Here is an 18,723-nt window from a genome sequence, read left to right on the forward strand (position 1 = left end):
ACAAATAAATTTAATGAATGATTCAACACCAAGTGTGACTAGATGGTGAAGATAGCAAGAAAAAAATTCGAGGTACTAAGCAAGGGTAAAGGGCAAGCTACGGCTTAGTGATCTAGGAACCTAGCTAGCGTGAAAAAGGAAGTACTTGTATTTAGTCAAGGCACCAATCAAATAATGTTGGTCATATTGAAGTGAAGAATCAAATCCTAAGTGACTTTATAAAGGGATGCCTTGATATCTTTGAAGCCAACTCCCATATGTTGAATGGAATCAAATCAAATGTTCAAGATGGCAATACTCGAGGATAAAATCAAAATTGACATGTTGACACCCTCACTTGATCAAGATTGAAGGCTATGCCATTTCAGTTCAAGGAAATTCAACTCAAGCGCTTCAAACTCTATTTTCATTTGATCTTGAGTTAACAAGTATGTCGTACTATTAAGAGGGATGCATCATGTTGATAGATAATTATTCATAAGTGTTCAAGCCAACCCATGTGAGATTTGAGTGTTTGAGAGATAAAAGAGCTAACTTGTTTTCTACTAGGTCTGGCAATACCAGACGTGTCCGGTATTTGCCTAGTCACAACAATTTCTTCGTTGTCTCGGGTTGGCTCGTCGGGAGTTCCAACGTGAGTCAGGAGTTCCGGAGGTCAAGAGTTCTGGCGATTGTCGGGAGTTTCGATATCTCGCGCATCACTGACAAAGTGACCGTTGGGGCTGTACATCCAATACCTGATACCGGGCGTTTCAGTATTGCCCAACGGTCACATAATGGCTAGTTTTTCAAAGGGGCTATAAATACCCCTTAGCCTCCATATTTGGAGGCTGCTGATTCTGCTAACTTTCAGACATGTTTTTGAGCCTTGAGAACACTCTCCAACCCTTTCATAGTGTGTGATTGATTTAATCTTGTAAAATCCATCTTATGGGTTAAGAGAGATTCAAATTTAAGAGCAAGCTACCCTTGAGCACTTGTGCATATTGTCGATCTCATGATTTGCATTTGTTACTCTTGGACTCTTCGGTCCTAGACGACTAGGCATCACTGGAAACCACCTAAGAGCTTGTGGTATGCCTCGAAAAGTTTATAACGGTTTGATTTGACCACCATAAGAGAAGGAATCAACTAGTGGAAGGAGGAAGATGAGTTGGAAAAGACTCTGGCTAAAGTGGCCTTCGTGGTCCTCTAGAGCTAACTTTCGCTGGGTCGCTCATAGCCCCCTCAACGTGAGTAGGTCTCGACGAAGGCTGAACTTCGGTAAAACATATCGCGTGTCTCGATCTCTCTCTTTACATTTATCATTCATGATCTTTTGTGTTGCTTGAGCTTGTACATAGGTTACCTAAAGGTATCAGCAACTAAGTAAAAAAAGAGATCAAAAGGAAAAAAGAGGGGAGCTAACTTGCACAGCCCGTGTATAGCGGACATGTCCGGTATTGATACCGGACACGTCTGGTATTTCCTATCTGTGCTGAAATTATTCATTCTCTATGTTTACCCTGTTGGCTTACTAGTGAGGGGTTTATTTCTCTGATTAGGAGTTTCCAAACTCCAACTCTAATCATTTCTACATTTTGAAGGGTTAATTTTTTAGAAATGCCTATTCACCCTCTCTAGACGACATCATCGGTCCTTTCAATTGGTATCAAAGTAAGGACTCACTAAAAGCTTCACCACCATGAGAAAATGATGTCGACGCCTAACGAGTCAGAGCTAGTGCTTCTCCAAAATGATGGTTCAAATTTTCTACCTTGGTCAATTCATGTACTCGATGCTTTTAGGGCTATTAGTCCTCTTGTTGAGCATATTGTAGATGCAAGTGTGCTAAAACCGCCTAATCTAATGACTCTTAAGAGTACTTGTCTTCCATTAGACACTAAGTACTAAAGAGAAGACACTAAACTACATAGTTCTGTCGAGCACACCCCAAGAGAGAACTCGAGAATCCATATTTTTCCATCAGGATCACAAATGAGAGAATAAAGCTTACAACATTCTTAAGTCATTTCTTATATCACTTTATTACAGTACTAGAATATTACCTCCATTTATTATAATAGCGGAATATAACGATGTTATCAGAGTTACAGAGGAAGCATGATTAATTTAACGACATGGTGGAGCATTAAGACATTTTTAATACAAGAGATGCTAGTAGATTTTATATTCTTTCTTATAAAAACCTTTTGTGAGGGTTATAAATAAACACTATAGTCATAGTGTGAAAGGAATCCTCTCTGAGTCCACTAGGAGGTTTTCACACATAAGAGTCAGCTCTAGGTATCCTCCACTCACCTACAACAGGAGAATAAAACCCTGAGTACTCGATTGTACTCAGCAAGACTTACCCGATAAGAGAAAAATAAAAGACTCCAAGGATATGCAAGGCTATCTAGCTTATGGGTTATTGCATCTGTAGGAAGCATTACTAAATGTGCGTCCTTATAGTCAATTTTATTAGCAGTCATCATTAGTTCATTAACTAACCATTCTATGTAAGCACCTATGCTACTTTCAAGCAGGTGGTAAGCAATCAGAACCATTTTATCACCTTTCAAGTTCCAGTTCTTACTATGGTGCTAGACCATAGCTAAGTCATATCGTCTCCTAGAAATGACAATTCACGAATTAATGTATCCTAGCTGGGTACCCCTAAACACACGTCTCGCTTGTACCCTAGGCACAAATAAGACCAACCCATTCCTCTCCTATCACAGGGTCTAGGTCCCCATCCAAACTTGGACTCCAAGACCCTACACTTGAGACTCGATCTCAGTATGGTGCTTAGACCTCCACCTTTCTCCGCCTCTAATCAGTCGGTCCAAAAAGAGCTAGAACCCACGACAAGAGTGTCACGAGCCTTCCTACTCCCATAAGTAAGTATGTGCTTAGGATAATAAGTCTATGACCTGACTACCATCCACAGCAACGGACAGTCCTCAATCAACATAGGCAGAACAAATGCAATCCGAGCCTCGCTCGAATGCCTAATCAAGTCTAGATCCAAAGTATCATTCCGTCTAGTCTCCAATTATCATTCATATATATATTCCATGTGACAGTAATATAATAACAACAATAATATCTTTCCTATTTCTCACAAGTGACAGGTAATCACTTGACTTCTACCAGATCCTATAGCATAGCAATCTACACGATCCTAACATACTAGTAGGACACATAGGATAAGGATATATATATATGCAAGTGATTTTCATTCAACTCCTTAAAACTTAATGCACAAGTATAAAATAAAAGTATAGAATAATAGGGGTTATGCACTGGGGCTTGCCTAGGTAAGATATAATCAAAAGTTAGCATTCCCTCATGGTGACACGATCATCAAGGTACCATCTTTTCTGCTACTTCGGTCATCTCCATGATCCATCAGTTGTTCCTATTAGGATATACGTGGATGCAATGCAGAGACGTAATTAATCAATTATAACTGCAACTCTAAAATATAATTACGCTTCATAAGCTAACTGAGCTAGCTTTAATGACAAATGTACTAGTCTACTGTATCCAAGCCTGTTGAAACCTCTAGTTTGGTTTTGGTGAATTGATGAAACCCTAAGTGCTAACCTAGTTTATCAAGTGATCATGAGATAGGTAGTACACTTCAAGTGGAGAAGCCAATGAAGATCATAACATGACAATGGTGATGACATGGCGATGATCAAGGGCTTAAACTTAAAAAGAAGAAAGAGAAAAACAAAAAGCTTAAGGCAAAGGTATAATCCATAGGAGCTATTTTGTTTTGATGATTAAGACACTTAGAGAGTGTGATCACATTTAGGTTTGATAGCCGTACTATTAAGAGGGGTAAAACTCGTATCGGAATGCGGTTATCAAAGTGTCACTAGATGCTCTAACTCATTGCATATGCATTTAGGATCTAGTGGAATGCTAACACCCTTGAAAATATTTGTGAAAATATGCTAACATATGTGCACAAGGTGATACACTTGGTGGTTGGCACATTGGAGCAAGGGTGAAGAAGTTAGAAGTGAAAATGAGTTAGTGTCACTGGTTATACAGTGACCAGACGCTGGACCTCTGAGGGACCAGCGTGTCCGGTCATATGTAATAGTAGGATGCTGGCGTCGGTCTATTGACTGGACGCTGGGTTGCTCGACGACTAGAAGCTAAAGGGTTGCATCCGATCAAGTGGTCGGTCTGTACAGTGCTTAGGGTTATGCACCGGATGCTGAGCTGTGTCCGGTCAAGCTTGACCGGACGCGTCTGGTCGATAAAAATCGATTTTGGACCCTTACTGGAAACGACCGGACGCTGAGGGTCCAGCGTCCGGTCAACTGACCAGAGCGTCCGATCGGTCAAGGCAGATGATCGTTGGAGTCAGACACGTGGCTGACTATGAGTGACCGGACGCTGGGGGCTCAGCGTCCGGTCAACTGACTGGAGCGTTCGGTCAGTCCGTGTTATGCCTAGTGAAGGGGTATAACGGCTATATTTCGTGGGGGCTTCTATTTAAGCCCCATGGCTGGCTATAGCTCATATCTTTGGCCATTTTCATTGACATAGCAACCTTGTGAGCTTAGCCAAAGCCCTCCCACTCATTTCCATCATAGATTAAACATCTTTGTGAGATTGAGAGAGAATCCAAGTGCATTGCTTGAGTGTTTGCATCTAGAGGCACTTGGTGTTCGTGTTTCACTGCGGGATTTGCTTGTTACTCTTGGTGGTTGCCGCCACCTAGACGGCTTGGAGCAGCGAAGATCATCGAGCGGAGGTTGGTGATTGTCTCCGGCTTCGATCATGGTGATTGTGAGGGGTTCTTGACCTTTCCCCGATGGAGAGCCAAAAGATACTCTAGTGGATTGCTCGTGGCTTATGTGATCCTCATCTTGTATTGGTTGTGCGGCACCCTATTGAGGGTTTGACGTGTGATGCCAATTAGCGTGTGAACCTCTAAGTGAGTGAATCGCCACAACGAGGACTAGCTTGCCGGCAAGCAAGTGAACCTTGGTAAAAAATCATTGTGTTCATCCTTTGATTCCGAGGTGATTGGTCTCCATTGTTATCCACACTTGTGATTGATTGGTTTATACATCTACACAACGGTATAACCTTCTTGCCCACTCTTTATATTACCGCAAACTAGTTGTCAAGCTCTTTAGTATAACTAGTTGTGAGAGCTTGTTAGTTTAGTTAGTGTGGCTCTTTAGTTAACATTTGATAGCACACTAACTTAGTGTAGTGATATAGCTATTGTGTGGATATACTCCATCTAAACTAGAATTGTGGTAGGTGGCTTGCATTTTGAGTAGGCTAGCGCAACACTTGCTTCGCCTCATAATTGTCTAACCATTTTGTTAAATGTTGTTGTAGAAATTTTATTAGGCTATTCACCCCCCTCTAGCCATTAGGACCTTTCAAGTGATATCAGAGCCAAGGTCACCGTTATTTGAGGCTTAACAACCTTCGATGTTAAAATGGCTCAAATCAACAACACCAAAAAGCCACCCCAATTTGATGGCTCCAACTATCCCTATTGGAAGGCCAAGATGACAACTTATATCAAGTCAATCAATAAGAAGGTTTGGAAGATGATAGAAACTAAAATTGAGATTGAAGATCTAGAGAATCCCACCATGGCCGAAGTACTTCTCCAAAACAATGATATTGCTCTAAGTACTATTCATGATGTAATTGATGAAAGAACATTTGAGCAAGTCAAAAATATTGAGATGGCTCATGAGGCATAGAAGAAGTTGGAAGAATCATTTGAGGGCACTCAAGCCGTAAAGAGTGCAAAGGCTTACATTCTCAAAGAAAAGTTTGCTAGCTTCAAGATGAAGGATAATGAGAGTGTGCCGGAGATGTTCCATAGGTTTCAAGTGCTTATCAATGATCTCAAAACACTTGGAGAAGAAGTGAAGGATAAAGACTTCTCCCACAAGTTATTGAGATGCTTACCCTCAAGATTTGGTACATTGGTCACTATTCTAGTGAGGAGTGGTTTAGACACCATGACACCAAACCAAGTGTTGGGAGATATAATGACCGATGATACTTATAGAGATGATAATGAGAAGGAAGAAAAGAAGGAGAAGAAGGATGACAAGAAGAAGAGCGTGGCATTCAAGGCCACATCATCCAAGGGCAAAGCCAAGCAAGAAACATCTAGTGAAGAAGAAGATGATGATGATGAGAAGATAGCTCTATTTGTCAAGAGATTAGGCAAGTTCATGGTAAAGAAGGGCTACCATGCTAGAAGAAAGAAGTCTTCATCTAAGAACAAAGAAGAGTCAAGAAGGTGCTTCAAGTGTGGAAGTAAAGATCATCTTGTTGCTCAATGTCCATACAATAGCGACAATGATGATGACAATAAGAAGAACAAGAAGAAAGACAAGAAGGAAAAGAAAGAGAAGAAGGATAAGATGGCCTTCAAGAAGAAGAAGGGTGGTTCATATGTGGTCACTTGGGATAGTGATGCTTCCTCAAGTGATGATGATGATGATAGTGATGATCACAAGACCACCAAGAAGAAGGTTTTTGCAAGCATTGCTATCAATGAGAAGCCTTCTCTCTTTGAATCTTCATCATGCTTCATGGCTAAGGCCACTAAGGTACAATCTTGTGATGATGAAAGTGATGAAGAAAATGAGGATGAAAATGAACATGAAAATGAGAATGATAGTGATAGTGATAATGATGAACCTACTAAAGATGAATTATTTGACATGCTAGAAGATGCTAGAGAACACTTTGACATTAAGAGAAGAGAATGCAAAAGCTTGCGTAAGGAAATTAAAGCCCTTAAGCAAGCCTTTGATGAGCTCAATGCATCTCATGAGAGGCAAGAGGCAAGCCCTTGAGAAGCTTGGCAAGGCTCACAAGAAGCTTGAAAAAGCTCATTCTTCTTTGCTTGATGATCAAAATAAAAAGAAGCATGTTGAAACTTGCAATGTAGGTTTAACTTGTGATTTGATTGACACATCACTATCTATGTCCTATTATTGTTGCTACTACTAACCCTTCTTATAGCACTTCCACTTCTACCTCATCTAGTAGTGATGGTCTCACTTGTGATGCCTCACTAATGGTTGAAAATGAGAACCTTAAGAAGGAGGTCACTAAGCTCACTCATACCTTAGCTAAGGCTTATGGTGGTGAGGATCACTTGCTTATGTGCTTAGGGTAGCCAAAGAGCTTCTCTCTACAAAGAGAGATTGGGCTATAACCCCAAGAAAGGCAAGGCGGCCTTTTGCTCCTCACAAGACTAGTTTTGTGAAGAACAATGGTCGGTTTTACACTAGTTGCAAGCAAGTTGGTCATAAAGAGCAAGAATGCAAAAACAAGAGCAAAAATGCTAATGTATCCTTTATAAAGCTTAATTCATGCTATATGCTCACTAAGGATACAAATGGTGTGAAGGCTAAGTTCATTGGCAAACCATGGATGGGCTCAAAGAAGAAAGCCATTTGGATGCCAAAGAGCTTGGTTACTAACCTTCAAGGACCCAAGCAAGTTTGGGTACCTAAAAAGAATTGATCTTCTTTTGTAGGTCAATTATAAAGCCAGAGGAAGGCATTGGGTTCTTGATAGTGGGTGCACTCAACACATGACCGGTGATGCAAAAATGTTCAACTCAATCAACACCAATGGCAATGATGGCTATGATAGTATCACATTTGGTGACAATAGCAAAGGCAAGGTCAAAGGGCTTGGTAAGATTGTAATATCCAATGACATGAGCATATCCAATGTGTTGCTAGTAGAGAGCTTGAACTTCAATTTGCTATCCGTGGCACAATTGTGTGATCTTTGATTCAAATGCATATTTGGGGTAGATGATGTAGAGATCATAAGTGTAGATGGCTCTAACTTGATCTTCAAAGGCTTTAGATATGAGAATCTATACTTGGTTGATTTCAATGCTAGTGAAGCTAGATTATCTACATGCTTGTTCACTAAGTCTAGCATGGGTTGGTTATGGCATAGAAGGCTTAGTCATGTTGGAATGAAACAATTGAATAGATTGGTTAAGCATGACTTAGTTAAAGGCTTAAAAGATGTTGTGTTTGAAAAGGATAAGCTTTGTAGCTCTTGTCAAGCCGGCAAACAAATTGGAAACACCCATCCTAAGAAAAGCATGATAAGCACTAGTAAAGCATTTGAGTTATTATACATAGATTTGTTTGGGCTAACACAATATACTAGTATCGGTGGTAACAAATATGGATTTATGATAGTGGATGACTACACTAGATACACATGGGTATTCTTTCTAGTAGACAAAAGTGATGTATTTGCAACATTCAAATCATTTGTCAAAGGCATTCACAATGAGTTTGAAACAACCATCAAGAGAGTTAGAAGTGACAATGATAGTGAGTTCAAGAATACTAGAATTGATGAGTTATATGATGAATTTGGAATTAGACATCAATTCTTGGCCAAATACACTCCACAATCAAATGGCCTTGTTGAGAGAAAGAATAGAACACTTATTGATATAGCAATGTCTATGATTAGTGAGTACAATGTGAGTCAATCTTTTTAGGCCAAAGCTATCAACACGGCTTGCTATTATAGTAACCACCTCTATTGTCACCAATTGAAAGAGAAGACACCATATGAACTCTTGAATGGTAGAAAGCCCAACATTACATATTTTCGGGTCTTTGGTTGCAAATGCTATATCTTAAAGAAAGGCACAAGATTGGGCAAGTTTGATAAGAAATGTGATAAAGGATTCCTACTTGGTTATTCCACTACAAGCAAAGCATATAGAGTTTGGAATTTGGATAGTGGTACTCTTGAGGAAGTTCATGATATTGAATTTAATGAAACCAAGGGTTCACAAGAAGAGAATGAGAACTTGGAAGATGTTAGAGGCATTCAACTTTCAAATGCCATGAAGAACATGGATATTGGTAAATTAAGGCCTAGGCAAGTGATTGATGATGAAGATAAGCTAGTGCAAGTGACTTTCATGACATTGATCAAGATCAAGTGGCTAGTACATCATCTCAACCCAATGATCTAGCAAGTGTAAGTAATCAAGTTCTATTGCTCCAACCAACAAGTATTGCAAGAGATTATCCTTTAGATACAATCATTGGTGATATTTCAAGAGGTGTGCAAACAAGATCAAGATTGGCATCATTTTGTGAACACTTCTCATTTGTGTTATCTATTGAACCAAAGAAGATAGATGAAGCTTTGAAGAATGTTGATTGGGTGAATGCTATGCATGAAGAATTGAACAGCTTCACAAGAAATCAAGTATGGGAATTGGTAGAGAGACCAAAGGGACACAATGTGATTAGAACCAAATAGGTCTTTAGAAATAAGCAAGATCAAGATGAGATAGTAGTAAGGAACAAAGCAAGATTAGTAGTATAAGGCTATACACAAATTGAAGGTCTTGACTTTGGAGAAACATATGCCCCAGTTGCTAGATTGGAAGCAATTAGAATCTTGCTAGCCTATGCTTGTGCCCACAATATCAAGCTCTATCAAATGGATGTTAAGAGTGCATTTCTCAATGGCTACATCAATGAAAAAGTATATGTTGAGCAACCTCCCGGTTTTGAAGATGACAAGAAGCCCAACTATGTGTACAAGTTGAAGAAGGCTTTGTATGGTTTGAAGCAAGCACCTAGAGCATGGTATGAGAGATTGAGGGACTTCCTCCTCTCTAGAGGGTTCACAATGGGCAAAGTTAACAGCACTCTATTCATCAAAAAGATTGAAAAAAATCTATTTGTATTGCAAATCTATGTTGATGACATCATATTTGGATCAACCAATCAAGATTTTTGTGATGAGTTTGGAAAGATGATGGCTAATGAGTTTGAGATGTCCATGATTGGAGAGTTGAGTTACTTCCTTGGTCTTCAAATCAAGCAATTGAAGAATAGTACATTTGTAAGTCAAGGCAAGTATATCAAGGATATGATCAAGAAGTTTGGCATGAGTGATAGCAAAGTCATTATCACACCAATGGGAACCAATGGCAACTTGGATAGTGATGTAAGTGGCAATATGGTAGATCAAAAGTTGTATCAGTCTATGATTGGAAGCCTACTCTATGTGACCGCATCAAGGCCGGATGTCATGTTTAATGTATGCATGTGTGCAATATTTCAAGCCTCACTAAGAGAAAGTCATTTGAAGGCTACAAAGAGAATATTGAGGTACTTGAAGCATACACCAAATGTTAGTTTGTGGTATCTCAAAGGAGCTAAGTTTGAGCTAGTTGGTTACTCCGACTCGGACTATGCGGGATGCAAGGTTGAAAGGAAAAGCACATTGGGCACATGTCAATTGTTGGGAAGGTCACTTGTTTCATGGTCATTAAAGAAGCAAAATAGTGTTGCATTATCAACCACCGAAGCCGAATACATATCTACCGGTAGTTGTGCACAAATACTTTGGATAAAGGCCACTTTAAGTGACTTTGGAATTAAGTTCAAGAAAGTGCCATTACTATGTGACAATGAGAGTGCAATCAAGCTAACCAACAATCCGGTTCAACATGCAAGAACAAAGCACATTGATGCCCGCCATCATTTCATAAGAGATCATTAACAAAAAGGGGACATTTGCATTGAGAGTGTAGGCACTAAAGATCAACTTGCCGACATATTCACTAAGCCATTGGATGAAAAAAGGTTTTGCAAGCTAAGGAATGAGTTAAACATATTGGATTTCTCAAATATATGTTGATGCACCCCCCAACTTATATGACATGCCTCTCCTTCAAGCAATCCAAGGTAAAAGTTGATTGGCATGACAAACATCTATGCTAAGGACACGATTAGTGCATCTAGTCACTTTTTCAATTTTATTTGGACCTTTCAAGTGGTTCTATTTCATTAGGCTCATTCATGAAAATCAAATGAATTTGATGTTTATATGGTATCACTATTGCTTCAATGCTTGACTTGATCTAGTGATAGCATATGATATGTTTATGGGCTTGTAAACCTTGTGTTTAATCTAGAAAATAAGCTCTAAGTGTTTAACTCAACATGGTACAAGATAACCCTTATTAGGAGGTGTGAAGAAGCTTGTCCTTGGATCAAACTGAGTTAAATATCTTTGGCAAATAATCTAGATTGGACCAAATTTGAGAAAATGATCCTCACTCCATTGATTGACATTGATAATCTCGACCCTACAAGTAATATTATCTACATTTAGAATCTTTATGGTCATTGATGACAAAGGGGGAGAGAAACAAAGATAGTAGTAAAAATAATGAAAAAGGGGAGAAACATAAAGATATACTTGATATATGACATAGGGGGAGAGAAATGAAAAAGGAAAGGGATAAATTAAAATTTTGAGCACACAAGTAGGGGGAGCAAGCTCATAAACTTATATGGTGCATTTGAATGTGCATTTCATATGTTTTGCTTGCATGGCACAAGTTTTAAATTTCAATATTCATGCTTGTGTGGTGTATGATAGTTGTAAGATTAAATGATGAGATGAAATCACTATATAACTTTCTTTTCCAAGTAAGTTTTTACAAGTGGTATCTTTTCAAAGTATGTTTCCAAGTGATATAAAGCTAACCATGGTGCTAAGGATGGTATAATGCTGCACTCCGATTGGTATCACGCTTCAAAGGTTCATCTTTTATACCTTAGCATCATTAGGTAGACTTTGACTCCTATATTTCTTATCTAAGCATATGTGCAAGCTTCAATCCAAACTCTTAGCACATATGTAGGGGGAGCAATTGCTACCATTTGGGGTTCATGAAACTTGTCCATATTCTTTTACAAATGGTAAATATGCTTGGGCAAGCAACATAAATTCAATTGAATTTTATTTCATATCTTTGTATAAGGGTTGTCATCAATTACCAAAAAGGGGGAGATTGAAAGCTCTAGTTTGGTTTTGGTGAATTGATGAAACCCTTCAAGTGGAGAAGCCAATGAAGATCATAACATGACAATGGTGATGACATGGCGATGATCAAGGGCTTAAACTTAAAAAAAAGAAAGAGAAAAACAAAAAGCTCAAGGCAAAGGTATAATCCATATGAGCTATTTTGTTTTGGTGATCAAGACACTTAGAGAGTGTGATCATATTTAGGTTTGATAGCCATACTATTAAGAGGGATGAAACTCATATCGGAATACAGTTATCAAAGTGCCACTAGATGCTCTAACTCATTGCATATGCATTTAGGATCTAGTGGAATGCTAACACCCTTGAAAATATTTGTGAAAATATGCTAACATATGTGCACAAGGTGATACACTTGGTGGTTGGCACATTAGAGCAAGGGTGAAGAAGTTAGAAGTGAAAACGAGTTAGTGTCGCTGGTTATACAGTGACTGGACGCTGGACCTCTAAGGGACCGGCGCGTCCGGTCATGTGTAACAGTAAGATGCTAGCGTCGGTCTATTGACCGGACGCTGGGTCGCTCAGTGACCGGACGCTGAAGGGCTATATCCGGTCAAGTGGTTGGTCTGCACAGTGCTTAGGGTTATGCACTGGACGCTGAGCTGTGTCCGATCGATAAAAATCGGTTTTAGACCCTTACTGGAAAAGACCGAACGCTGAGGGTCCAGCGTCCGGTCAACTGACCGGAGCGTCCGATCGGTCAAGGCAGATGACCATTGGAGTTAGACACGTGGCTGACTACGAGCGACCGGACGCTGGGGGCTCAGTGTCCGGTCAACTGACCAGAGCGTCCAGTCAGTCCGCATTATGCCTAGTGAAGGGGTATAATGGCTATATTTCATGGGAGCTTCTATTTAAGCCCCATGGCCGGCTATAGCTCATATCTTTGGTCATTTCCATTAACATAGCAACCTTGTGAGCTTAGCCAAAGCCCTCCCACTCATTTCCATCATAGATTAAACATCTTTGTGAGATTGTGAGAGAATCCAAGTGCATTGCTTGAGTGTTTGCATCTAAAGGTATTTGGTATTTGTGTTTTGCTGTGGGATTCGCTTGTTACTCTTGGTGGTTGCCACCACCTAGATGGCTTGGAGCAGCGAGGATCGTCGAGCAGAGGTTGGTGATTGTCTCCGGCTCTGATCATGATGATTGTGAGGGGTTCTTGACCTTTCCCCGGCGGAGAGCCAAAAGGTACTCTAGTGAATTGCTCGTGGCTTATGTGATCCTTATCTTGTGTTGGTTGTGTAGCACCCTATTGAGGATTTGGCGTGTAATGCCAATTAGCATGTGAACCTCCAAGTGAGTGAATCACCACAACGAGGACTAGCTTGCCGGCAAGCAAGTAAACCTTGGTAAAAAATCATTATGTTCATCCTTTGATTCCGAGGTGATTGGTCTCTATTGTTATCCACACTTGTGATTGATTGGTTTATACATCTACACAGCGGTATAACCTTCTTGCCCACTCTTTATATTACCGCAAACTAGTTGTCAAGCTCTTTAGTATAACTAGTTGTGAGAGCTTGTTAGTTTAGTTAGTGTGGCTCTTTAGTTAGCATTTGAGAGCACACTAACTTAGTGTAGTGATATAGCTATTGTGTGGATATACTCCATCTAAACTAGAATTGTGGTAGGTGGCTTGCATTTTGAGTAGGCTAGCGCAACACTTGCTTTACCTCATAATTGTCTAACCATTTTGTTAAGTGTTGTTGTAGAAATTTTATTAGGCTATTCACCCCCCCCCTCTAGCCATTAGGACCTTTCAGCCATCAAGTAAGGCTTTGTCTTCAAAAAAATATTTTAATTCTAAAATCCCAAGGTGTTTCAGCATTTTATTGATTAAACATATATTTTTGAACTAGGGCTCATTTAGCTACCTTAGCAACTAATTATCATGAAGCTACAAAAATTATAGTGAGCACATAATAATGTTAGGAATTTACTGTGAAAATTTCAGAGCCAACACTATCACTAATTTATCACAAAGATTTCTTCAAGTTTATATCTTAACAATATTAAGCACCTCAAATTAATTAGATCACTTCTAAAAATATTATAAAACTATGTGAACAAAACATACTAGCAGCTAGATCATAAATTTAAGAACTTAATAAAATTGGTTTCACGATTTTTGGTTAACTACACAATTTTATATTGAATTTACAAGTTTACCTTAGAAATTAAATTAGAAAATGCATTAGAAAAAATGAAAGGCCGACAGCAACACCTTCTGGACCGATAGCCCAGCGCGACGTGGCTGTGTGCGCGGCGTGGTGGCCCAGTACAGCCCAAGGCCGGGGGCGCCCGCACACGCTGGCCGTTTTGTAGAAAGGCCCCTAAGCTTTCAGAGATTAATACAACTACTATGCGCACTATTCCTACCGTCAGTAACTTTGCAACCAAACCATCGAATGTTTTCGCCTTTACCACGGGGAGGTCCTTGGAATCCCCGCACGTGCTGGCACGTTGGCCGACAGCACAAGGTGGTTACGCCAGGCAAACTAGGCTCGCTACGACGGCATTAAGGGGCCGATCACCATCTACAGCTAAACACGCAAGGATGGGTGGTGGTTAGGGACTCAGAGGCGCACTGTCGTGGGCTGCAGCGGTGAGCAGTTATCCATGGCGGTGGCACTGACTGTTCCAACGAGCCTACGTATGCTTGGCAGAGTAGAAGTGGCGAATAAGCATAGTGGCTCATCGTGGTGTACACCCTAATGATAGTTGAATTAGGGGAGTGCTAGTGATGGTATGGCCACGTGCGACCGAGCGAGGTGGCGACGCTCTACGATGGACACTGGCACGTCACCCCACCGACGATGAGCACCTTGGCCAAAATAATGTGAGCAATAGATGGAGGGAGTCAAGGTAGACTTAGGGTTATGAGCAATGGAACTATTACCACTCCTACAAACCTTATCCCCAACTGTCTGGTCATGGTGGCCCACATGACCGGCAACGAGCAAAATTCCAAAATTAGCTGCGGCCAAACCACCGCTGGACTCGACGAGAGTGAGGCGTCTATCTAACTTCCTTTGCTTCTTACTTGACGTGAGGAGATGAGCTGAGAAACCATGGGCTTGGCAAATTTGAAAGGCGAGCACGGTGCCTAGGCTAAGGCCATGTCGTGGGGAAAAGCATGCGGACGAGCTCGAGGGGTAGGGCATGTTAAAGCGGCGCTCCTATATGGTGGTAGAGCGAGCTTGTGCACATAGGAGACAAGACTAGGCGGCTTGGCACGACGCTCTTGAATTAGAGCAGCCAGACCCGAGCTGGTCACACCGGCATCGGCTAGAGAGGCAAATAAGGCAGGAAGGCATCCGATCGCCCCTATGATCAGGCCAACGACTAGACATGGCAGCAGCGGCACACACCAAGTGCATGATGCGATAGGTGATATGAGGGGTGAGCCAGATGCCATGTCGACCGAGCGACGGCAGCCGCAGCCTCAGCAGTGGCCGACCACACGGCACAGCGAGAGCCAGACCATGCCCAGCTAGGGCCAGCCAACGCCAGGCCAAGGCATTACGAGGCACCATCCATGCACACGACTGATCCATGGCATGAGACCAATGCCCACAGCGTACGCACGCACGATGACCGTGGACTTAGGCCGAGCGGCTGCACTCGGTGCTGTGCACGCATTTTAAAGCGAAGCAAAGAATGCCGATCATCTCAACCGACGTCCAGCCAATCCTACTATCCTAAAGTCGACACTACCAGCTAGCTAGAGGAGCAATCATCATGACCTGAGAGCAACCAGAGCGGGAGATAAAAGGATGCCAACTTGGGTTCATCACTGGAGTGCCAGTTCACGAACAGAGCGCCAATCAACATGGTTTACGGCACGTTCCAACGATGTTTGGGCAATTTTTATGAGAGCAATATGATCTCCAACACAACTTCGACCCATGCCATGCTGAAGCACTCACTTTGGTGCAACCAATAGTACCAAAACATGCAGCTAGTGTTTAAACATTTTTGTTAGAAATTAAATGTTAAAATAGCATTGTCTTACTACTTTTCCATACTTAGAAAAGTTAAGGATTCAATTCAAACTAACAACATTAATAGTTTTGTTACAATTTTTAAAAGGCCTAAACCCTATTAACTGCTACCAACAGGTATTTCATGCAATAGTCCGTACCTTATACTAACCCATATGAGCAAAATATTTAAGCACCATTTAACTATTTTGCTTGATATAATTCGCCAAACATGGTATTTTACACAATAGTTCAAGTGTTTGCCGACTTAACAAAAAGAGCTTATCTTAACATCAAATTTGATTTTTGAGCCACCAAAGCACTAGTTAACATCTATTTTCCAAAAGTTAAAGTTGCCTTTCCATCTACTAAACTTGCACTTCAATTTTTATTTAAGTACTAAATACAAGTTATGTTTGATCCTTGTTCATATAAATTGTTTTTCACCTCACGTGCGTTATAATTTTTTAAAACCCTAGAAACTTTTTAAGCTAATCCTTCTTGGTCCTAAATCTCGGTGCTAAGCAAGCTCATAACACTAGAGGTGTTACAACAAGCATACCTCTTCCGGTAGTTGATTGGAGCAACTACAAAAATATTCCAAAAGAGAAAGAGATATGCGTGTAACTCAATGCTCAAGCAATTAATGTCATGTTAAGTACATTGAGTGCAGAGGTTCTAGATAAGGCAATCTTTAATGGGCAAACTCCTTCAGAGAGTGCTCATCTCATTTGGACTAGACTTGTTGATTTATATGGAAAGTCCAAATGTGACGAGGCTCATGAGTATGAGTCAATGGAAGACATGTCCATTGAGTCTTCATACAGTGGAGAAACCTCAAGGAACCAGCAAAGCATCAAGCCAGAGCAAGACGTGCAAGCCTGAAAGCTCTAGTTTAGTTTTGGTGAATTGTTGAAACCCTAAGTGCTAACCTAGTTTATCAAAGTGATTATGAGATAGGTAGCACCACTCCAAGTGATGAAGCAAATAAAGATTATGACATAATGATGGTGATGGCATGGTGATGATCAAATGCTTGGACTTGGAAAAGAAGAAAGAAAAACAAAAAGCTCAAGGCAAAGGTGAAATTAATAGAAGCTTTTTGGTTTAGTGATCGAGACACTTAGAGAGTGTGATCACATTTAGGATCGATATGTGTACTATTAAGAGGGGTGAAACTTGTATCAAAATATGGTTATCAAAGTGCCACTAGATGCTCTAACTCATTGCATATGCATTTAGGATCTAGTAGAGTGCTAACACCCTTGAAAACATTTCTAAAAATATGCTAACACATGTGCACAAGGTGATACACTAGGTGGTTGACACATTTGATCAAGGGTGATGAAGTTATAGGTCAAAAGGAGCTATTTTGTATTGACTGGACTCTGCCTTGGGCAGTGACCAGACTCTGACCCTATGTTCGATCAGTGGCGCGTAGTGAAGGCCGCCCTCGGTCCCTTGACCGAACGCTGAAGATAGAGGGACCAGACACGTAGGAGGTGTGTCCGGTCACCTAGTGACGTATGCTGACACAAGCAATAGAGAGAGGCTGAGTTGATTGGACACTGGCCCTGGGTCCGGTCATAAGCCACCAGACACGTTTGGTCATGAAAAACTATCTCTAGAACCTTACTAGAAATGACCAAACTCTAGTGATGAAGCGTCTGGTCACTTTAAGCAGCACGTCCAGTCACAACTTAACACATGGCGCGAAGCAGACTAGCCATTAAGATCAGGCTCTCAGCATTTAAAGCTGATGACATGTGGTGATCATCAGAGGACCAGATGCTAGGGTCCTGTGTTCGGTCAATCCGACCGGTGCGTCCGATTGCCCCAACTTTTCAAGCAACAGAGAGCCAATGGCTCTATTCATGGGGGTTTTCTATTTAAGCCCCATTACTAGCTCTAGCTCACTCTCTTGGCCATTTGCATTGACATAGCAACCTTGTGAGCTTAGCCAAAGCCCTCCCACTCATCTCCATCATTGAATCATCATCTTTATGAGATTGGGAGAGAATCCAAGTGCATTGCTTGAGTGCTTGCATCTAGAGGCACTTGGTATTCGTGTTTCGCTGCGGGATTCACTTGTTACTCTTGGTGGTTGTCGCCACCTAGACTAGCTTGGAGTAGTAAGGATCGTCGAGCGAAGGTTCTTGTAGTGTCCAATTGTGTGGACGAGGTTTGTGCAACACCTCTTAGCCGCCGAACCACCAAGTGTTGGTCGACACAATGGGGACTAGCATGCTAGCAAGCACATGAACCTCAAGAGAAAAAAATGGTTGTCTCTTGCCCTTTGGTGTTCTCCTCGGTGATTGAATTAGTATTTATCTTGTGATTGGTTCACTCCTTTATGTGGTGGTATAATCACCCTACTCACTCATTTACATTCTCACAAACTAGTTATAACAAGCTCTTTAGTGTAGCTAGAATTGAGAGCTGGCTTTGTAGTTTAAGTTCATCTAGTGGAGCTCTTTAGTGTAGCAAGTGTGAGAGCTCTTAGTGAGTAGTGACTTAGCAAATTATGTGTTTAGTGATCATAGTAACTAGAATTGTTGGATAGGTGGCTTACAACCCTTGTAGAGCTAGAGAAAGTTTGCATTTTGCTATTTGTCAAACTAATCAAATTGCTCTAGTTAGTTTGTAGATTCTTAAATAGGCTATTCACCCCCTCTAGCCATATTAGGACCTTTCAAAGTCACAGATGCAGTGCTGCCTGGCTACACATACCGAACATGTTCGGTATCACTACCGGACGTGTCTGGTATTGGTGAAGCAGCAAGATAGCAAGTTGGCGTCTGTGATAATGATCAAGCTCAATGGCGGCCAAGTGATG

This window comes from Miscanthus floridulus, chromosome 2, assembly GCF_019320115.1.
Source record: "Miscanthus floridulus cultivar M001 chromosome 2, ASM1932011v1, whole genome shotgun sequence".
NCBI lineage: Eukaryota > Viridiplantae > Streptophyta > Magnoliopsida > Poales > Poaceae > Miscanthus > Miscanthus floridulus.